This window comes from Sparus aurata, chromosome 19, assembly GCF_900880675.1.
Source record: "Sparus aurata chromosome 19, fSpaAur1.1, whole genome shotgun sequence".
Classification (NCBI taxonomy): domain Eukaryota; kingdom Metazoa; phylum Chordata; class Actinopteri; order Spariformes; family Sparidae; genus Sparus; species Sparus aurata.
The window spans coordinates 1,483,781-1,507,649 of NC_044205.1; the positions used below are offsets into that span (position 1 = coordinate 1,483,781).

Sequence of the window (23,869 nt, forward strand, 5' to 3'; positions counted from 1 at the left end):
AGCCAACCCTATTTACCAATTTGCATTCTTAATCCCAAAGGCCTATTTCAACTAACCCTACTGCATTCATTTCTATTTAATATACACTGAAATAACAGAGATAAAAAGAAAAAGGTAGGAATAGTCCTAGGATAATGTCATCCAAAAGAATACCAGGTATACAGTATGAAATCTTTTGATTACATTTGTAGTGTAGTATGTTGTCACCACAGGCATATGTTTCCATTCAACATTGGAGGGGACACATAGCTTAAACAATATTCCTGCATTCTGGGATTTATTTTTTTCTTAAAAAACATGTATTTTGATCTATTACTTATGTCTTTGGGCTGTGGAGGGCAAAGTCCAGAAAGGCTCTAGTGAAGTTCAAAACCCGGACCATTTTTCCATAAGCATTGCCACCCACCACTACCCACAAAATTAATGTTTCTAAAAAAGGAAATCTATTGATGGTCCTTTTTGGTGGAAGGCTAACATTCATCTCCCTAATCAAAGACTGAAAACCAAATGTAGGTCATGTACGTGGGATCATATTCTGCTCTACTCATTTTAGATAAGAGCTGTTTGCATAGCAAATTTGTATAGTACTTTAAAATGTGATAAAGACAGGTTAAGTCAAACCTGTGATTTCCAGGTCTTGTAGAAAGTCCTGGAGGAAGTTGATGATGGCATTTTCTCTTGCTTGCCTTGGACTTCCCTTCTCACTCAGCTCAGGCACTAGGATACTCATTATGTAATCAGCATCCGGCTGGGGTGGGGGGGATGCAAAAGGGGGTAAAAAAAAGGAGGAGGGTTGACTACACATATAGGAACACATAAAAACTTCAAAAAAGACCACAGGTCCACATTACATATGACTTTGTATTTTTCAAAACAAAAAAGGTTAAGCAAAGCAATAACAGAAAGTCATAAAAAGATAATGGTATCAATCATAAAGAGATGAAGCTCTACTACTCCATCCTGTAGGGTTTCTAAGCATATTATCAAGTTAAAGTAGTAAAGCAAATCTGGATGATTTAATGCCCAGTATCCTTACTCTGTCATCGTCCTCTTTGGGGACAAACAGGTTTGAGCAGAGAGTTTGATGCTTCCCAGTCACATCCAGAAGGTTGTAGACCTTCATTCCACTTCTAATTTGCTGAAGCAAAGGAGTCAGACGCATTGTCGCATGCAGAACAATGGCTCTATTGAGAACAGGGAACAAAGTTTGTCTTGATTTGCAGAAGACTCATAAACAAAAGGGAAATACATACTTTTTTTCCACACAACAACATTAAGACTAAGACAAGGCTGTACAAATTTAGATTTTAAGTTCAAATGCTGCATTTCTAAAAACGGTAATAATACTATTCTGTTATAGTGGCTACTGAAGCTGGGATGAATCAAAATGAATTATATAAAAGTAAAAATTGTACTCTGGAAAAAAGGTACGGACCTTATGATACTGTCCTTTCGGTCCATCTTTAGCAAACCAGTGTAACCACAACTCACGATTTCATCTGTCAAGTGTATCAGATCAGTTGCTGCCTCCACCTAAAATTACAAAAAACGTATTAACAGTATAGCAATGAAATACTGTACACTAAGAAACACCTTTAATGGTCTTGCACAGTTGTTCATAGCAGATGTACTCACCCTATCTATGAGTGAAGCATATTCAAGATCATCCACATCATCTTTGGTCAGCTGCAGAGCATCAAAGTCCCCTGTTGCAAGAAACTGGTAACACCAATTTCCGAAGAAGCATGGTGCTGGGCCACCCTGAGCTAGGCTGACAGAAAACACTTCTCCTGCAGTTCTGCATGTCATCAACAAAAAGTGCACATTGTAATTGTGACTTTTTACTTGTACATGCATAAACTGCAAAATGTAGGATAACTAGGAAACAATGCAAACCTGTAGAAACCATTTTCTAGGTGACACATAGAGTAGACAGGACTCTTTCCCTTCTTGCCACTGCCCTCAAACAATTGCCTCTCAATGCCATGCATCATTTCTAAATACAATACATGATGACAGAAAACACAGTTCAGTAAATAAATAAATATTGTACCTATGAACCTGATTTCAGTAGTGTTTGGTGTGAGAGATTGTCATAAAAGATATATTACCAGTCAAAAATTCTTTGCTTAATGCTCCAGTGTCGATTCCAGCTTCACCAATGAAAGTCACATTGAGTTTGTTGACAGGGGAGCCCTTTTTCTGTCTCTGCCACTGAATTAGGCCTCTTTGGACGAGGTTGTCCCGGGTGATGCAGATCTTAAAATCTTTACTTGCATCTACTTGGCTTGCAAGCCACTGGAGGACATCATCGTCACTATTAAAAAGCAGCAAAAAAGACAAAAAAATCAATTACTTTACTTTGAATTTAATGACACCGAAGGAAAACAAATGACTGATGAAAAAACATGGGGGTAAAAAAATCACCTAGACATATCGGCCATAGATACGTTTTCCTCGCGTAGCACACAGCTGTCTGAACTGTGGTTCAATATGTCTTGTAGACTGAAAAGGATCAACAAAAACACATTAAAATATTAAATTTGTATGTAATATTCAGTAAAATATATCAACGTTTATGTTTCAGCAAACCTGAAAAAAAATGGTAAAAAGGCATTCTACTAATGTTATTTTGGACCTATGTGTCAACCTAGATGCCCATTGAGTGACCTTGCCATTACACTCTTGTATTATCACAGCATTTCTTGTGCATTATGAAGGCTTAAACAAAGATGCAAATTATATTTAAATTAATCCCAAATCCCTGATATAGTGCATAGGAGATATATTACAAGGAGACACAGCTTTAACAAAGACAATATGTTGGGGAAATAAAATGTATGATAACATGATAGAATGGCAAACCTTTCCCCACACAGGCTTGCATGCAGAACAATTTCATCTGATGGAAAGCAGCCACAACATATAGGGCATTCCTTTCTATCCTGTAGGCAACAGATATTCAAATCAATTGCACAAGTTGCTCTGCTCTGTATGCAATTTTACATATCTTTCAAGATATCAGCTCAAAATTATTACCTGGCCACAATCTCTGGACTCTTTGTTAGGGTGTGCAAGTGGTGAGTTTGTGACAGAAACAACCTGGACCTCATTCTGCCAGTCCTGTAAAGTAACAAACAGCTGTATCCATAAATACATAGGAGGAGAAATAATCAATGCCATGACATACATACAAACAATAAAACATTTCTAACATTTTTTTGCAAACAGTATATTATCTCAATTGTCCATAAAAACATCTGAGGAACTCAGAGCACTTCATGATGTTCTGAATTATTACAGTACAGGGTTTAATTCTTGCTTCGTGAAGTCCAAATTTGTCATCGTTAGGAGTATAGTTTATATATAAGTTATTGAGATATGTTTTATGTGTTATGAAATAGTGTTACCATAGACAAAACAATGTGATGGTATTTCACCATTAATTACACTGTGATTCCCAAATATATGTACTGTTTTGCCATATCTTCTTTGTTATATGAATTTACCTCATCATCATCATCATCATCATCATCATCTCCTGCAGACTCCATACAACCCTCGATGTGCAATGCTAGGATATGCAGAGGCATGTTTTCTTTGCACACTTGGCATGCAGCCTTAGGCATTTTTTGAAATTCAGTGGCATCAGATGGCAGTGGAGTAGGTCCTGCTGCAGTGGAACAATGTACAGGGTCGTCTTCCCAGCGCCCGAAACACTGCGAATCATTCTACCTGTATAACGTCTACATCAGGAGGAATGGCAAGCAATTTTCTTCTACCGTGGCCACCTGAAAATACAGAAAGTGAGAGAAAGAGTTTTGAATGTTGGTGTTCCTGCACCAACCAAAGGAAAGGTGTTTGAAAATGGTATGCACCTGAAGCTTTGTAGAACAACCACCCTCCCACCCCCTCCATTTTGGGATATTCTTCAATGAGAATTTTATTTACCTGAGAAATCAATAACAGAAGCAGGAAAAAAAGGTTGAAAAAGGACAGTATAATAAACGAATAAAAGTATTTAATACTTTAAATTGTTCTGTATAGTAATAGCATCACAATAACTATATTGACAAGTTTAATAGTGTGCATGCAGTTGGACTGTAATGCCAAAATTATGATTAACTTAAATTTAAAGAGTGGTTGCAATACCATTGCATGGCTCATATCATCCATCAAAGTGAGGGACCTCTTCCCCAACCCTGCTTGGCTCAACTCCAGCTCTTCAGCTGCAGAAGGCGTGCTGGTACAGCCCTTATTCACCAAATATACATACACACTGAATGGCTTCCAGACTTTTGGCTTCCCTGGAGGGGTTTGTAAGGGTGAAAAGCGGTTTTTGCCTTTCCTTTTGGTAAAGAGGCCAGGAAATGACCTGCATGTGGGAGGTTAACAGAAGTGTATAAATCAACATTATGAAATATAATTTTCCATCAAATAAGTCCAACATATGGTCAAATAAATTAAACATTTGGCCATCTCCTCCTGCACTGTTGGTTTTGATGTTTGTGCTTGTGGATTCTGTTGCTCATGTGACTGCACCGTATTCTGCTGTGCTGGGGTGTGATGCTGCTGAATATTTTGCGTCAGCACGTTTATGAGGCCTTGTGCGGCAGCAATAACAGTGGCCTCTAACTCCTAAAGAAAAAGAAAAGAGACATCACAATGCTGGAGGCTAACTAGCATTAACCACAGATTAGATAGCCAACACCCATTAACTTTGCATTTGTTTCAGTGGACCTCTGTTGTGGCGGGGACTAGGTCTGGACCCAAACGCAGAAGGAGCGGAGGCAGCGGTCAGTTAAACTTGTTTTATTTAGTTTCAGGGGGGCTCGAGGAGAGCTGTGGTCCGTAGGTGAGTGGATCGGCAGGTGTGGTCGGCGTAGGCGGGCGGGCAGGCAGGCAGGCAGGTGGACTGGCTGGCTGGCTGGCTGGCTGGCAGGCGGACTGGGCTCGGGAGGCTGGATGATTTATCTGCGGCGGGGCAGGAAAGCAGAGGAACAAAAAGCACAATCGTGAGACAGGGCTCACATAGTCACACTGGACACGTTAGCTCATTCAAGATTCTCGTAAGGATACGTGATGGCTCTGATAAATTCACCGTAACTGGCGGAACAATCTGGCATCGGAGTGGAGGCACAGCTGGGCTCAAGTAGCAGGGGGATGATGGATGGATGAATGGAAACCAGGTGCGCTTCTCTGCTGGAGCCGGTGTGGTTGGCACACCCACAGGTCCGGGAGCCGGTAGACGGGAGCTGGTGAGGGAAGAGAAAGGGAGAGAACACAGAATACCCGATATGCGCGACTGGCCCCACTCACACCATGACAGTACCCCCCCCCCCCCCCTAACAGGCGCCTCCAGGCGACCTACCAGGCTTGTCGGGAAACTCCCGATAGAAGTCTGTGAGCAGGGCAGCGTCAACAATGAAGGAGCGTGACACCCAGGAGCGCTCCTCCGGGCCGTAACCCTCCCAGTCAACTAGGTACTGAAATCCCCTGCCCCGGCGACGCACATCTAGCAGGCGCTGCACTGTGTAGACGGGATGTCCATCCACGAGCCGGGGGGGCGGTGGGGGCTCGGCCGGAGGGCTCAATGGGCTGGAAGAAACTGGCTTAAGGAGTGACACATGAAACGACGGGTGCACCTTGAGCGCCTCCGGGAGTCTGAGGCGGGCCACCGCAGGATTTATCATTTTAACGATTTCAAAAGGTCCAATGTACCTGGGCGCCAGTTTCCTGGAGTCCGTCTGGAGAGGGAGATCCCTCGTGGAGAGCCACACCTTCTGGCCCGCGACGTACGCAGGAGCCGGGGAGTGAAGTCGGTCTGCCAGGCGCTGATTCTGCACGGTGGAACGGAGGAGGGCAGAGCGGGCCGTCTGCCAAACCCGACGGCACCTCTGCATATGGTCCCGGACGGACGGGACGGCCACCTCGGTCTCCTGCTCGGGGAACAAGGGGGGGGTGGTAACCGTTAACTGCCTCAAACGGTGACATACCTGTGGCGGCGCTGACGAGGTAGTTGCGTGCGTATTCCACCCAGGGAAGATGGTTGGCCCAGGAGACAGGATGTTGGGCGGAGACACAACGAAGCGCCGACTCCAAGTCTTGGTTCGCCCGCTCAGTCTGCCCGTTGGACTGAGGATGGTATCTGGAAGTGAGGCTGACCGACATTCCGATTGCCCGACAGAACGCCTTCCAGACCTGCGAGATGAATTGTGGCCCCCTGTCGGACACTATGTCGACCGGAACCCCGTGGATCTTGAAAACGTGGAGGACGAGGAGGTTGGCTGTTTCTAGGGCGGACGGGAGTTTGGACAGGGGGACAAAATACACAGCCTTAGAAAATCTGTCAATGATGGTGATCCAAGGCGATGTGAGACCATGGTCGGTGGGGCACGGGCAGAGGTCGTAGCAGACCGGCGGGCGCGCGATGAGAAGCCTTGCCGCGGGCGCAGACGGGGCAGGCGGAGACGAACTCTTTTGTGTCCGAGTAGATCGTCGGCCACCAAAAACGACGTCTAACAAAGGATAGGGTTCTCTGAAACCCTGGATGACAGGTCAACTTAGAAGAATGCCCCCACTGGAGCACTTGCGACCTGGCGGAGTCCGGCACGAACACACGGCCCGGGGGACAGTCAGCGGGGGGGGAATGAGTGCGCTGAGCCGCGAGCACGGAGCGCTCCACATCCCACCTGGCCGCTGCCACGACGCGTAGGGGGGAGAGAATGAGCTCCCCAGGGGTCCCCTCCTCGGAGATGGTGAACTGGCGGGAGAGGGCGTCGGGCTTGGTGTTCCTGGAGCCCGGGCGGTAAGTGAGCGTGAAGTCGAAGCGCCCCAAAAATAGAGCCCACCGGGCCTGGCGGGAGTTAAGGCGTTTGGCTGAGCGTCGATACTCCAAGTTCCTGTGGTCGGTCCATACCAGAAATGGGTGCTCTGCTCCCTCCAACCAGTGTCTCCACTCATGCAGGGAGAGGACGACCACTAGCAGCTCCTGATTGCCGACGTCGTAATTCCTCTCCGCCGGGGAAAGACGGCGAGAGAAAAAGGCGCAGGGGTGAAGCTTCTGGTCAGAAGGTGAACGCTGAGACAACACAGCACCCACTCCGGTGTCGGAAGCGTCCACCTCCACCACGAACTGGAGGCTGGTGTCTGGGTGGGAGAGGACCGGGGCGGAGGAGAACAGAGTCTTAAGGCGGCCGAACGCCGCCTCGGCTTCGGGAGACCACCGATATGGGAGCTTGATGGAGGTGAGTCTGGTTAGTGGGGCCGCCACCCAGCTGTAATCCCAGATGAACCACCTATAAAAATTGGCAAAGCCCAGAAAACGCTGCAGTTATTTGCGGTTCTCCGGCACCGGCCAGTCGGTCACCGCTCGCACCTTCGCGGGGTCAGCCCTCACCTGTCCACATTCGATGATGAACCCGAGGAAATCCACAAAGGTGACATGAAACTTGCATTTCTCTGCCTTAACGTATAGCCTGTTCTCGAGGAGACGCTGGAGCACCAGGCGGACATGCTGTACATGCTCCTCCAGGTCCCGTGAAGGATGAGGATGTCGTCCAAATAGACGAACACGAACTGGCCCAGCATGTTGGGAGGATGTCGTTCACTAGGTTTTGGAAGACTGCAGGTGCATTGGTGAGGCCGAAAGGCATCACCAGATATTCGAAGTGGCCTAAAGGTGTCTTGAACGCAGTCTTCCACTCGTCCTTCTTGCGATTTCGCACCAGATGATATGCGTTGCGCAGGTCCAGTTTAGAAAAGAAGGTGGCTGGGTGGAGAGGGCCGAAGGCGGAGTCGATGAGAGGCAGAGGATACTTATTCTTGATGGTGATATCGTTTAGGCCCCGATAATCAATGCAGGGGCGGAGGGAGCCATCCTTCTTTGCCACGAAGAAGAATCCCGCCCCTACTGGCGAGGAGGACGGGCGGATGAGTCCGGCGGCGAGGGAGTCGGTGATGTAGGTCTCCATGGCCTCCCGTTCGGGGCGGGTGATGTTGTACAGGCGACTCGAAGGCAGGGTGCCGCCTGGCAGCAGGTCGATGGCGCAGTCATACGGCTGGTGCGGTGGCAGTGAGAGGGCTCGGTCCTTGCGAAACACTTCGCTGAGGTTGTGATAGGCAGGAGGGACAGAAGCGAGGTCCGCAGGCGGGGGAACGACAGGTGTGGAGGAACCGCCGGGAATGGCAGCGGAACGCAGACAACGTGAATGGCAGTGGGCACTCCAATTAACAATTCTGGAACCGGGCCAGTCAATATGCGGGTTATGCAGCCTTAACCAGGGAAGCCCCAGTACTAGGGGAGACTGGGGCGAGGGGATTACGAACAGCTGTATAGTTTCCCGGTGGTTGCCGGACAGAAGGAGTGTTAAGGGAATAGTTTGTTTCTTCACCTGCGCCAGCAGTCGGCCGTCTAAAGCGAAGACGTCTTTCGGGGAAGGCAGTGCGAGAGTGGGAATCTGGGCCTGGGTTACAATGTCCGAATCAATAAAGCTGTCGACCGCACCCGAGTCCACGAGTATATGCATGGGGACAGAGTGTAGAGGCCATGAAAGCGTCCCCTGGAGCTGGATGCTCGTCCTGGATATTATCAGCTAGGCTCCGCTGAAAAACTCCCCTCAAGGCAGTCTCGTCCCACCCACTCTCAGCCGCAGCAATTCTAAAATCTATGGAGTAATCTGCCACTGAGTTGCGTCCCTGTCTTAGCGAGAGCAGGCGATTAGACACCTCCCGACCCTGAACTGAAAAATCAAAAATCTTAAGGAGTTCGGCAGAAAATAAGGCGTAGGACTGAAGAAAAGGTGCTCGTGATCTAGAGGCTGCCACTGCCCACTGTGAGGCCCTATCATTAAGCAAGCTCTTAACAAAAGCTATCTTAGACCTATCACTGCCATATGTGTTCGGTTGTTGGTCGAAAACTAGGGAACACTGATGCAGGAAACCCTCACAACCACCCAGCTCACCCGAATATCTGGCAGGGATGGGAATGTAGGGCTCACGGGGGGTAGCAGGGGCCGACGCCAAGGCGGATGAGGACGCCACAGGCGAGGGTGATGATGCAGCAGGTGGAGATGCGGGAGTAGCCTCCGCGGGGACGAGGGACAGCTGGGAACACACCTGATCCATGCGCTCTCCCAGCTGTGTCACGCTAGTGGTCAACCCTCGCAGAGCCTCCATCACCTCCCGAAGGGCTTGGTCGTGTTGTCCGATCATGATTCCTTGGGAGCCGAGGGCGTGCTGCAGGCGCTCGCATTCTGCTGGGTCCATGGTGGCCAGATTGTTCTGTTGTGGCGGGGACTAGGTCTGGACCCAAACGCAGAAGGAGCGGAGGCAGCGGTCAGTTAAACTTGTTTTATTTTGTTTCAGGGGGGCTCGAGGAGAGGTGTGGTCCATAGGTGAGTGGATCGGCAGGTGTGGTCGGCGTAGGCGGGCGGGCAGGCAGGCAGGCAGGCAGGTGGACTGGCCGGCTGGCTGGCTGGCTGGCAGGCGGACTGGGCTCGGGAGGCTGGATGATTTATCTGCGGCGGGGCAGGAAAGCAGAGGAACAAAAAGCACAATCGTGAGACGGGGCTCACAAAGTCACAAACTGAGAAAAGCAGAGCTGGTAGTCACAGCTCAGTAAGTTAGCTACTCAGACTCTCCATGACCGCGCTGGAAACCGAGTCCGCTGGAACATTTTTATCGTCACCAGAAGCAAATTCGCGTTATTGTGTACTACCTGCGTTGACGCTGAGCTCGCGGCTCAAAGATGAGAGGCTGTATGGTGTGTGTGCGCGTGCTGGGGATGTCAGTAACGTTAGCTTAACTTACACAGCCGAAGTCCTGCTGTTCATCATGTCAATGTTAACGCTCCAGGCTATGTTACTGTTAGCCGCTGTTGCGATGTATTATTACTTGGCAGCAGCAAGTATTTACCGCCAGGCCGGTGACACATGACGTTAATTTATTTTTCTGCCAAAACCGACTTTTAGCCGTGTTCGGCGCTTGGCGGGTGTTGCTCCTGCATTAACCACAGGTCAAGTTAGCCAACACGGCTAATTTTCCAGCGGACCTCTACAAAAACAGCATAACGCCCGTTAAAAGTTAACCAAACAGGCCAGGTTGCATGTGAATAAACATGTAAATAGCAGAGAAAAAAAAAACAGACCGGTTTGGAAGTTCCCGTTGAACACGACATTTTAGTTATGCCACCATGCCAGAGGCTTCCGAGTGGATGGCGGTTCCGGAAAAGAGAAGTACTTCTTCAGTATGCCGATATGCAAATTATATGCAAACCGCGCTCTACTTGCCCCTCCCCTCAGGCCCCTCCCTCTCGACGCCAAAACAGTGACAGAAAGTTGAAACTGAAAATCAGTGACATTGAAAAAAAACTGACATTGTAAAAAAATCTGTCACTGAAAAAAAAGTGACATGAAGAAAAAATCTGAAGATTGTCATTGAAAAATACAAAAAAATCCCAATAAAATAAAATAATAAGATTTTCAGAGTTTAATTATTTTAATTAGTTGTTTTTTCAGTGCCAATACTTGTTTCAATGCCAATACAACTGTTTTCAATACAAATGTTTCAATGCCAATGTTTCCTTTTTCACTACTGGTTTTGTTTTCAATGCCAATTTTTTTTTTTGATGCCAAATTTTAAAGTCACTGTTCTGGCTCCATAAGAATGGACTGAATGAGTGTGTCATTGTTATTATAGTTTTAACATTTGCATTAGTTTTTATTTTAATTTAGTTTTTCTGTTTGTTTTTTCATTTTAGTTTAGTTTCAATTAGTTTAACACGCACACACACACACACACACACACAGTGTTCAAAATCAAAAGCACCTTTGCTTTCAACGTCGGAGTTGGGCCAAAGATGGTTTGAATGTCGCTTGACTGTTAGGTGAAAGAGGCAGTGCAGATTTCGGGTCAAGCAGAACTGGATGAAATTGGACCGGGAACTGGTGACAAAGGCGTACAGAAGTGTGTGATTACGTGACTTCGCTAGAGACTTTTAGAAGCTAACTGGTGTTTTTTCAGCGCTTTCACGCCGAGTGTGCCCAATTTGAGGGTCCTCTGGCAGATTCCGCTGTCGAAGTCTTTCCGGAACTGGCGAAGTGTGTGGCGATAAATTCCGACTGCGCTGTTGGCAAAATACCACTTACGTTCCTGAATACTTCAGACAGAAGAACACACGGAGATGACTGTGAATCTCACCAACACATTTCCTCCAAACATGAAAAAAAAAAAAAAAGGCGATGACGGAAGCGGTTAATGAACGTACATATTTAAGACCCGACTAAATGTAATTTAAGACCTATATGCAAAATATGAACGTATTTAAGACTTTTTAAGGCCTAAAATTGAGATTGTCAAATTTAAGACTTTATAAGACTCCGCGGGAACCCTGGTGTGTCCATGTTTATTTAAATTTGAGAGGTTCAAATAAAAGACTGTAAAACTTACGGAATGTCGTGTCTGTCTTCACTGGTTTGGCTCTGCACTTTTCATTCTTGGACTTTTGAAAGCTCAGTTTGAAAAGATTATCTCCTGATGATGTGGTGGCTTGTCCTCTATCAGCCTTCTCATTGTAATGCAGCACAGCCAGGTAGAGTCTTGAACAGTAAAAAGACAATAAAACATGAAAACAATCGCAAGAAATGGGGAAATGTTCTCAACAAGTAATCACAGTTTAATTAACCTGCACAGCATTCCCAGTTATGGATAGGAGTAACACATGACAACACTGTTACAGTATAATTCAAGCACTAAAGGCTGCAATGCCTTACCTTACTCTCATATGACCACTTTTTTTCAGTAACAAGTAATCTAACACGTTAATATTTCCAAACCAGTATTCAGATTAAAGTTATTTATTCAAGTCACTGTGCGTTACAATTATTTTTGTCATTTTCCTGAGTAAAAATATATATTTTTGCTTTCTTCTTGCGTCTCGGGGAGTGATGTTACATACGTCTCAAGTCACGTTTTTACCATGAGGATAACTCACGTGTACACCAGGCAGCAACACAAAAATGGAGGGAGGAGAGAGATGCATGTTTTCTAGCTGGAAATACAGTAATTATTTTGACTTATTAAAAACGGCCGAGGATAGCGGCGGGCTCGGTCTCGGGTAGAGAATCTAAACTCTATGTAGCAGTACTAGCAGAGTGTACTGACAGTACACTCGTTTTGCCCTGGCCTATGCCAACATATTCCAGTTTAGAAAACATTTTCAAATGCATTATTTCACAAAATTCTGAAAACTTAGACCCGGTGGAGGGTGTGTGTATGTACTGCTTGATCGATTGCGTCTCTGGGTTTTGCATGTGGAGACCATGTTGATCGCGAACTAGAGGCTTGCGGTTAGCATTAGCTTGGAAGCTCATGATTAGCGTAACTGGCACTATGTGACACTGCTTGGTTAGTTCGTGTAAAATTGCTAAATAAACACAGCCATATACTTGTACATGCAGACATTTCCCTAGGACACGCATTACATAATTTGCAATATCAGAATCGTACTACACACAATGATTCTGCTGTAGCACCAACTTGTGTGGTCAGATAAGCTAACGTTAGTGGCTAGCCGCTAAGCTTACCTTGTTCTCAATGGCAAAACACACACTTCATCACGCATGAGTTCACCCTTATCTACAGAAACAAACAGCAACTTATTTGTATACTTACATGTCCCTCATCTGCAGGTATTCCACACAAAGTTAGAAAAAGTCTCCCGACTACTCCTGCCCTGTACTAACCGAGGTTGGAGAAACAGTCAGTCTGGAAGCACACAAAAACAGTTTTTGCTAACTGTAGCTCGACCTTGCCTCAAAATGTGTGTAAATCCATGCCGCCCTTCTGTCCTCTGCGGCTGGGAGATGGAGTGTTGTGTGCTCTCTTTACAGCCAAAAACAGAGCACTTTGTGTTGGGCTCCGACATGGTACTTTCATAACATAATGGCGGATCTCCGAGAAGGTACCACTGTAGCTGGTGGGTGGAGCCACCTTAGGTATGCGGAGAAGGGAGGGGGTAGTGGGGTAGACATATTCAAATGACCGGCTGATGATGTCGGCAGCCGCAGCCGAATTTGACTCTGGAAACTGGAAGCAAAACACCTATGGAAATCTGTATCTCACTCAAAAAAGTATCTAGGCGTGTGGCAGCACCATAGAGCCAAAATAACACCCCAAATCCCAGAAAAGGTCAGTTTTTCATAATATGGGACCTTTAACTCTCATTAACAAGCAGTAAGCTTAACAGCAAAAACGGGCGCTCTTTTGAAATATGACTCATATTTAACCCTTAGGAGTCTGGGGTATAATTGGCACACACCCTCTGGTCCCCTTTCTTAAAGAGAGGGACCACCACACCTGTTTGCCACTCCTTCGGCACAGACCCCGACCCCCACGCAATGTTGAAGAGGCGTGTCAACCAAGACAGCCCCTCAACACCCAGAGCCTTCAGCATTTCTGGTGGTATCTCATCGATCCCTGGGGCTTTGCCACTGTGGAGTTGTTTGACTACCACAGTGACTTCATCCAGGGAAATCGGCGACGATACCCCATCATCCTCCAGCTCTGTCTCCATTACAGAGGGTGGCTGAGTGGGATTCAGGAGGTCACCAATGTACTCCTTCCACCGCCCTATAACCTCCTCAGTCAAAGTCAACAAGGTCCCATCCCCGCTGTACACAGCTTGGATGGTTCCCCGCTTCCCCCTCCTGAGGTGGCGGACAGTTTTCCAGAAGCGCTTTGGCGCCGCCCGAAAGTCCTTCGCCATGGCCTCGCCGAACTCCTCCCCTCCCTTGCTGCTTTGCCTCTGCCACAGCTGCGGCTGCCGCCCTTCAGGCCCGTCGGTGGCCCAAAACTGCCTCTCTTTAAGAAAGGGGACCAGAGGGTGTGTGCCAATTACAGAGGTATCACACTACTCAGCCTGCCTGGGAAAGTCTACTCCAAGGTGCTGGAAAGGAGGGTCCGGCCGATTGTTGAACCTCAGATTGAAGAGGAACAATGCAGATTCCGTCCTGGTCGTGGAACAACGGACCAGCTCTTTACTCTGGCAGGGGTCTTGGAGGGGGCCTGGGAGTACAATCTCCCAGTCCACATGTGTTTTGTGGATCTGGAGAAGACGTACGACCGGGTCCCCCGAGATGTTCTGTGGGAGGTGCTGCGGGAGTATGGGGTGAGGGGGTCCCTTCTCAGGGCCGTCCAATCCCTATATTCTCAAAGCGAGAGCTGTGTGCGTATACTCGGAAGTAAGTCGGACTTGTTCCAAGTGGGTGTTGGCCTCCGCCAGGGCTGTGCCTTGTCCCCAATCCTGTTTGTGATTTACATGGACAGGATTTTGAGGCGCAGTCGTGGTATGGAGGGGTTGCAGGTCGGTGACCTTAAGATCGCATCACTGCTTTTTGCGGATGATGTGGTCTTGATGGCATCATCGGCTGTAGATCTACAACGCTCATTGGATCAGTTCCCAGCTGAATGTGAAGCGGCAGGGATGAACATCAGCACCTCTAAATCTGAGGCCATGGTTCTCAGTAGGAAACCGGTGGATTGCCTACTCCAGGTTGGGAATGTGTCCTTGCCCCAAGTGAAGGAGTTCAAGTACCTCGGGGTTTTGTTCACGAGTGAGGGGATGATGGGGCGTGAGATTGACAGGAGAGTCGGAGCAGCGGGTGCTGTGTTGCATGCGCTTCACCGCACGGTTGTGATGAAAAGGGAGCTGAGCCGAAAGGCAAAGCTCTCGATCTACCGGTCAGTCTTCGTCCCTACTCTCACCTATGGTCATGAGCGATGGGTCATGACCAAAAGAATGAGGTCGTGGGTACAAGCAGCCGAAATGGGTTTTCTTCACAGGGTGGCTGGGGTCTCCCTTAGAGATAGGGTAAGAAGCTCAGCCATCCGGGAGGGACTCGGAGTAGAGCCGCTGCTCCTCTGCGTGGAAAGGAGCCAGTTGAGGTGGTTCGGGCATCTGATGAGGATGCCACCAGGGCGCCTTCCTAGGGAGGTGTTCCTGGCACGTCCAACTGGGAGGAGACCTAGGGGTAGACCCAGGACCAGATGGAGGGATTATATCACCTCTCTGGCCTGGGAGCACCTGGGGATTCCACAGTCAGAGTTAGCCAATGTGGCCGAGGAAAGGGATGTCTGGGACTCGCTACTGAAGCTGCTGCCCCGCGATAAGCGGTTGACAGTGGATGGATGGATGGAGTCTGGGGTATAATTGGCCGTTTTTGACTAATTTTGATTTTACCATTATATTTCCCCTTAAAAACTATTAAACCTTGCCTTGTTTGGTATCATTTTTTTCAGCACAACCTCACATGTGTGATTGAACAGTTATTTTTTCATTTTGAAATAATGTATTAACACAATGGACCTAAAATCACCAAAAACTTAAAATCCGAGTAGGAAAGTTGGAATTTTTCACTGTGAAAACCACAAATATGTTTAACAAACCAATTTTATTACTTGGAAAACAAATTGTTCTTTGCCAAAATTGTGCATAGGTTTTTGAAATGTACAAACTTATATGTAACTATTTACATTTGAATGCAGGCAATGCCTCAGGCTCAGGGCCCCTCAGCTGCTTCCTGCCTGCTCCACATTCAGTAGTCTCCTCATTGACTCACAAAACCAAAAATTACTCTTCTACACACTAAACACACTACACCAAACACTACAGAACACACTAACTATACAATCCAAACACGCTATATGTCACAAATCATTCAACTCTCAAAACTCGCTATCTCTGTCGCTGTGTCTATCTCCGTGACTGCTACTGTCAATCTTCGCTGCCGTCCCTCCTACTTCCCCCTGTTCCTCAGCAACCAAATCACGTGTTTTGCCATATAATTTTGTGATTGGTTGGTGTGGTGCCTTTTTCCACCAATAGGAACATGTGCTTTTGCTTGCAAACACTTCCTGCTTGCGGACACTTTCGTGAGAAAAGTCAGTTTTTAGCATCCTGCACCAAACGCACAGCAAACGTGACGATAATGTTAGCGAAAAATACGAGGCGGACATTATTTATCGTATCTCCGGTTTTACTTGGCCTATCAACACAATTTAAAAACTGGTATATATTTTGAAGGCTGCTCCAACACAATGTGAGACTCACTGAGGCTCCGTCTCGCTGCTATGTCATGTTAAACCAGTCACGTGATTTGATCACGCCGGCGTGATCGTCGACTCCTAAGGGTTAAGCACGTTGAATAAGTGGAAGGTGACTTGTTAGCACCCACAAGAAAGTTATGTTAATGGATATATAACTCAGAAAGGTTCAAGTCGCTCCACTGTCATGTCTCATCTACGTGCGTGGTGGAGTTCATGATGAGGCAGCTCTCTCTCTCTCTCTCTCTCTCTCTCTCTCTCTCTCACTCTCTCTCTCTCCTCTGTGAGAGACAATGGAGTCGCAACAGACAAAGAATCGGCTTTACAGGCTCAACACACTCACAACACCATATTACGTACAAAAAATGTACGGTAGATAACTGTGGCGTTTTTATACCACCAACAGGAATTTATTTATTCATTAAAAAACACACAAACAGGGCACGTTTTAATAGGAGGCAAAAAGGGCAGGGGCTCAAGCACCCCTTGGGCCTTATGTGTGCACGCGCCTGCTCTGACTATTGGACCCCAACCAAGCACATCTTGCCATCTTTCACATTGTGGATGATAATGGTATCAGGAACAACTTCACTGTTCCACCTTACAGTATACACAATAAATGTTTCTGCATGTAATCCACAGTAAAGCTCCAACCATTAGAGATGTGTGTGTGTGCGTGCGTGCATGCGTGTGTGTGTGTGTGAGGAAGAGACACAGAGAGAGAGAGAGCAGCAGAGGGTGATATCACATCACAGCCCAGTAACCATTATAACACCCATAACAGACAAATGATGTACCTTACAGTTGACTCCCAGTGCCAACATTGCGTTTTCAAGGTAGTAAGAAATGTATTTACATAACAAGATAAAGTATGGGTGTAAAGACCAGAGTGATGGATAAAGAGATGGAGTTCGCCTTTTGTGACAAACCTGAAATGATTGTTCCATGATGTTCCCCTAACCTTAGCTGCCATAAGCAGATACTGTAGAAATATCAGAATCAGAATCAGACATCCTTTAATGTCCCGCAGACGGGGAAATTTGTTTGTCGCAGCAGCAGAATATTACATGAACAAGAGCAATAGCAAAATAGACGATATATAATAGACAATATAATTAAAAAGGAAAAAAAATAGAATCAAATTGACGTATGATATAGTGCAGGAAGGGACAGTCATTTTTATATACAGATTTTAAATATGTATAATAAATATGGGTGATGAAATGAGTTTGTACAGAGTTATTGCACAGTGCAGAGTACAGGGTGAGGTCTACATGGAGCAGTGCTGGTTGTATAGTCTGACAGCAGCAGGAAGGAAGGACCTGCGATACCTCTCCTTCACACACTTACTGTGCGTTCAGACCAAAGGCACATGAAAAGATCCCGGAAGTCATTCATTGTGTATTGGGAGCCAGGTGGACAAGGAGGGAGGGAAGGAAAGTGGAAACGGCGGAGGCGGGAGGAATAGGTGGATTAGGAGGGAAAAAAAAGTAAAAAATCCTCCAACTTTATGTAATGAGCTATGATGCGTCTAGGTGGAAAAGGGGGAAAAGCCATGCGATAACCAATGGGGATGTCTCGTTCTGCTACAAACCTGAAGCTGAATAAACCCTAAACGTTAACAGAAAAGACCGCGAACCTGAATGACTGAGGGAGAGACAGACAGCTGTTCTGTGTGTGAGTGAGCAGAGCAGGGACACAGAAACACATCTGTATGTGTGTAAGGGAGGGGCGCTGTGACTACTAGCCTATCACAGACACAGTCAGCTACCCAATGAGGATTTTAATTCAATCCGAGCACAGAAATTGACTCGTATTACTCGTATAATACTCGTACTCGGCAAAAGTGCTTTATCAGTACCGGATACTTGTTTCAGCCGAGTATCCAGTTTTTAGCATCCTGCACCAAACGCACAGCAAACGTGACGATAATGTTAGCGAAAAATACGAGGCGGACATTATTTATCGTATCTCCGGTTTTACTTGGCCTATCAACACAATTTAAAAACTGGTATATATTTTGAAGGCTGCTCCAACACAATGTGAGACTCACTGAGGCTCCGTCTCGCTGCTACGTCATGTTAAACCAGTCACGTGATTTGATCACGCCGGCGTGATCGTCGACTCCTAAGGGTTAAGCACGTTGAATAAGTGGAAGGTGACTTGTTAGCACCCACAAGAAAGTTATGTTAATGGATATATAACTCAGAAAGGTTCAAGTCGCTCCACTGTCATGTCTCATCTACGTGCGTGGTGGAGTTCATGATGAGGCAGCTCTCTCTCTCTCTCTCTCTCTCTCTCTCTCTCTCTCTCTCTCTCTCTCACTCTCTCTCTCTCCTCTGTGAGAGACAATGGAGTCGCAACAGACAAAGAATCGGCTTTACAGGCTCAACACACTCACAACACCATATTACGTACAAAAAATGTACGGTAGATAACTGTGGCGTTTTTATACCACCAACAGGAATTTATTTATTCATTAAAAAACACACAAACAGGGCACGTTTTAATAGGAGGCAAAAAGGGCAGGGGCTCAAGCACCCCTTGGGCCTTATGTGTGCACGCGCCTGCTCTGACTATTGGACCCCAACCAAGCACATCTTGCCATCTTTCACATTGTGGATGATAATGGTATCAGGAACAACTTCACTGTTCCACCTTACAGTATACACAATAAATGTTTCTGCATGTAATCCACAGTAAAGCTCCAACCATTAGAGATGTGTATGTGTGCGTGCGTGCATGCGTGTGTGTGTGTGTGAGGAAGAGACACAGAGAGAGAGAGAGCAGCAGAGGGTGATATCACATCACAGCCCAGTAACCATTATAACACCCATAACAGACAAATGATGTACCTTACAGTTGACTCCCAGTGCCAACATTGCGTTTTCAAGGTAGTAAGAAATGTATTTACATAACAAGATAAAGTATGGGTGTAAAGACCAGAGTGATGGATAAAGAGATGGAGTTCGCCTTTTGTGACAAACCTGAAATGATTGTTCCATGATGTTCCCCTAACCTTAGCTGCCATAAGCAGATACTGTAGAAATATCAGAATCAGAATCAGACATCCTTTAATGTCCCGCAGACGGGGAAATTTGTTTGTCGCAGCAGCAGAATATTACATGAACAAGAGCAATAGCAAAATAGACGATATATAATAGACAATATAATTAAAAAGGAAAAAAAATAGAATCAAATTGACGTATGATATAGTGCAGGAAGGGACAGTCATTTTTATATACAGATTTTAAATATGTATAATAAATATTGGTGATGAAATGAGTTTGTACAGAGTTATTGCACAGTGCAGAGTACAGGGTGAGGTCTACATGGAGCAGTGCTGGTTGTATAGTCTGACAGCAGCAGGAAGGAAGGACCTGCGATACCTCTCCTTCACACACTTACTGTGCGTTCAGACCAAAGGCACATGAAAAGATCCCGGAAGTCATTCATTGTGTATTGGGAGCCAGGTGGACAAGGAGGGAGGGAAGGAAAGTGGAAACGGCGGAGGCGGGAGGAATAGGTGGATTAGGAGGGAAAAAAAAGTAAAAAATCCTCCAACTTTATGTAATGAGCTATGATGCGTCTAGGTGGAAAAGGGGGAAAAGCCATGCAATAACCAATGGGGATGTCTCGTTCTGCTACAAACCTGAAGCTGAATAAACCCTAAACGTTAACAGAAAAGACCGCGAACCTGAATGACTGAGGGAGAGACAGACAGCTGTTCTGTGTGTGAGTGAGCAGAGCAGGACACAGAAACACATCTGTATGTGTGTAAGGGAGGGGTGCTGTGACTACTAGCCTATCACAGACACAGTCAGCTACCCAATGAGGATTTTAATTCAATCCGAGCACAGAAATTGACTCGTATTACTCGTATAATACTCGTACTCGGCAAAAGTGCTTTATCAGTACCGCTTGTTTCAGCCGAGTATCCGGCTCAACTCTAATGTTTACAAATCGTATTTTTATATGTGAATTTTTTTTTTTACTTATGTATGGATTGACGCATATTTGTGTGTGCATTGAAAATGCATTTGTGTATCGAGTCATATATATATATACTACTCCCCAAATACATTTGTGAGTCCTTTTTCATGCATTTATTCCTTTATGTGTGCATTTATCCATTATGAGACTGTTCTGGCTCCATATTGGAGTACCTGGCCTAAGAGAAAGGAGTTCCATCATCTCTGCAACAAAAACATAATAGGCTAATTAAAGAAAACTGGATAAGGATGGAGAACTTAATGTGTTTACAGGACATAAAGTTACATCTGAATGTGTTTATGGGGCATAAAAATGATAATCTTAAAGACAACACAGGAGAGTTACTATGTACAAGAAATGAAGTCGGGAGTTAGGTGGGTGATGGGAAGCTCATGTGTTGATGCTTCCCTCTCATAAATATAGGACACAGAAATAGGCCACATCAGCACATTTGTCCAGTTCAAAGTTTACATGAATGAACGTCACATAAATATAATTTAACAACACTGGGTCACAAACATAGATATATATATATTTACACACTGAACAAAAATAGAAACTCAACACTTCTGCTTTTGCTCCCATTTTTCATGAGCTGAACTCAAACATCTAAAACATTTTCTATTTACACAAAAGAACCATTTCTTTCAAATATTGTTCACAAATCTGTCTGAATCTGTGTTAGTGAGCACTTCTCCTTTGCCGAGATGATCCATCCCACCTCACAGGTGTGGCATATCAAGATGCTGATTAGACGGCATGATGTGCACATTCATGCACAATTGGTGCCTCAAAGCCTCGCCTCAAACACAGCACAAACACCACAGTTATTACATGTACCGGTGTCGCTAAAAGAGGCAGAAAAGATGATCATCTGACACACTGAGCTAGAGTCAGGAGGACAGGGAGAAGGAGGGAGAGGCCATCACTAAGCTGCTGGGCTACGTAGTGTAGCTGGAGAGTGTGTAACTTATCAACTGTGCAGCTAGCATTAAAAGTCACTGAAAGAGGTATGGCTATGAAAACTTGAATGTGATAATATAAGATAAGGTATGATAAGCCTGTATTCCTCATTGGGGAAATTCAGGTATTTATTTACATGATATTGTAAAATATAGCACAGCATGAATAGACAGAAGCCATTTAAACACATTCATTTTTCATATAAAGACTAATACAGTATGTGTACTGCCAACAAAAGACTTCCAAGACATCACAATGTAAACAGTTTTGTACATTTATGTAAAGTAAGACATTGCGCTTACTGCTGTAAAGTGAATGTGCAAGTTCTTAGAGCATTACTGCTCTGCCACATGAGAGCACCGTTGAGCCCTTTGCTTACTGCACAAAACTAAATAGATGAAAAAGATACGATTCACTGCTGCATCCAATGGTGATACAAAAGTGTCCCCCCTTACATTGTTTAATAGTTTTCGTTTCTGTATTTTGCATTGAGTGAGTAATTTCAGTGCAGTTGCTCACCAGCTAATGCAAACTTAAGTAGGGCTTCCAAGCCAACCAACCTCATGATTCACATTCGGCTGTATGCTGGGCCAAGATGGCTCCACACTTGTTTGAAAAGAAGGTAATTCAAGATTAGCCAATAAATTAATCAATGTGTCATTGACACACACTGTTTAATCTGTAAAGATGTTTAGAGTGTAAATCCATCTTCTAAATCATGCTAAATACATGTACTGTTTAAGGTCCACTTTATGATAATTCCACTGAGCACCATAACTATTACCCATACTGTGTCATTTCTCCTGTCACCTCCCAAGGAATTTCATGGATAGATACCTGATGATTACAAGCATACAACAAACAGTTCCTCGAGTGGCTCTGGCTGTAGCACAGTTTGTGAGCACAGAGTTTGTTTTTGGTCACAGATAGACATAATGGTACCAGACCTGACAAGTTCACTGAAAAAAACACAACTCACAGGAATCTGTACACAATCACTGCAGCCGGTCATTGTTTACCAAGAAATGCTTACAAGTAACCCCCCCCCCATGCTTCCAGTAGCTGGATAACCACAGCAGATGCTGCTAACCATGTCCTCACTCAAGCTCTGTAGTCTCTTGTATAAAGTCAAATTTGGTGGCTGATTTATGCGTTGCGCTGTCAAACACTGACAATTTTACAGTAGTCGTAGGGTTTAACTCATCAGTTTACACTAGCAGAGAGGGTTGTTCAAGGTCGACCATCGCCTCCTGAATGTGAATGTTAGTCAGTACCTAAACAATAGTCTCAAATTACCTATGACACATGTGAGTCAGGAGTCCTAAATTCCTCAGATATTCCCGCTAGGAACATGGAATGACGATCTGTGACGTCTTCCATCATCGTCATTTTCTTGTGTCGTGGGAATATCTGAGAAACTCAGGAGGATCTTCAGCAAACATCATATCTCGGTTAAATCAAACCCAGCAAAACACTTGTTAAACACTTGAAACTTGGCAAAACACAAGAAATCCCTTATCACCCACCTACAATGCAGTACTGAGTTCCCTCCCCTGACAGCTCACACCTGGGCTCACCTTGCCCTATCAACCCACACGAAGACCTGTTGGGTCAACTACCCACACGTGTCCTTACGACTCTGTAGGGACACTCCAACACAGAGTTTAAAAGATGGCTAACTCCCCTCCAGTTAGTTGGAACTGAAGAATCCTCTTGGATGAGAGGTGAAATGTCTTTAAAAAACTGAAACACGTCCAGTTGCCTTAGATACAGCACTTACTATGACCTGGATGACTGAGAACCTTCATCTACATATTTTAACATTGTATCTGGTTGTGTCTGTGACATCAAGCTTATTCACCTATTCATATTCACCACTCAGCCCAGTAACCTGAAGTCTATTCCAATGACTTGTTTGTGTCAAAGCAGTCTGGGAAGTGTGTGATAACTTTAAGATTGACTGGATTGTGCATCGCACTGCAACACTGTAAAAGACACTGGCACTGAATCGAAGAAGAAGTGCATTGCTTTAACCTGGCTCACCATCCAACACACACAAACACACACGCAAAGACAGGATCTCACGGCTGCATAGTGGCTCTGCAGCAGATCATGCTAGTGTTTGAAGCAGGCAAAGTGGGACAGAGTGAGTGCTTGGCAAGTGAATCCCAAGACACTTGACAAAACCTATTTGGTGCTTGTTAAGAAATGGACCAGTCAGCGTTTGGAGCCCTACTCATTTGTCTGGCTGATGAGGAATGAGAGAGGCGAGGCAATGAGTTAGACAGCCACATTTAAAACAAGGACTTGTGAAAGAAGGAAAGAAGAAAGACATGCTTTGCTCAACAGTCATGACACGTCACCCATTTTTATGAATATCTTCCAGCTAAATCAAAATTAGTTTGCAAAATCAAACTTTTGTGTGTGTTTGTGGTGTGGTAAACATCTCTCTCAGTGTGCCTGACTTGGTGTCTCTTGGCAATTTAGTGTGGCAGAGGGCTGGGCTTTGCACAAGAGAAGCAAATTCTTCAGTTAAATGCCCTCAATCACTGAGACGTAAAGCCGGGCTGGTTTGGCTAAGAGCAGTATGAATGGACAGTGGCACCTGGGTGCCGGTTACACTGTGTGTGTATGTTTGTCATTGGTGTGTAACTATGAGGGGCCGTACAAGACACAATTCATTCTGGCCTGCTCACACACACACACACAGGGCAGCTGTGGCTTAGTGGGTAGAGCGGGTCGTCTAGTGATCGGAAGGGCACCAGTTCGAATCCCGGCTCCCCCATTTGCATGTCGAAGTGTCCTTCGCGTC

The 23,869-nt window shown here is 45.6% G+C and overlaps 1 protein-coding gene across 4 annotated transcripts in view; it reads left to right on the forward strand.

Annotated features, from left to right (window-relative positions):
* The window catches only part of LOC115570251 (phospholipid phosphatase-related protein type 5-like), a 304,040-nt gene that overhangs the window by 107,967 nt on the left and 172,204 nt on the right, over positions 1-23,869 (forward strand). The gene's annotated exons all lie outside the window — the stretch shown is intronic.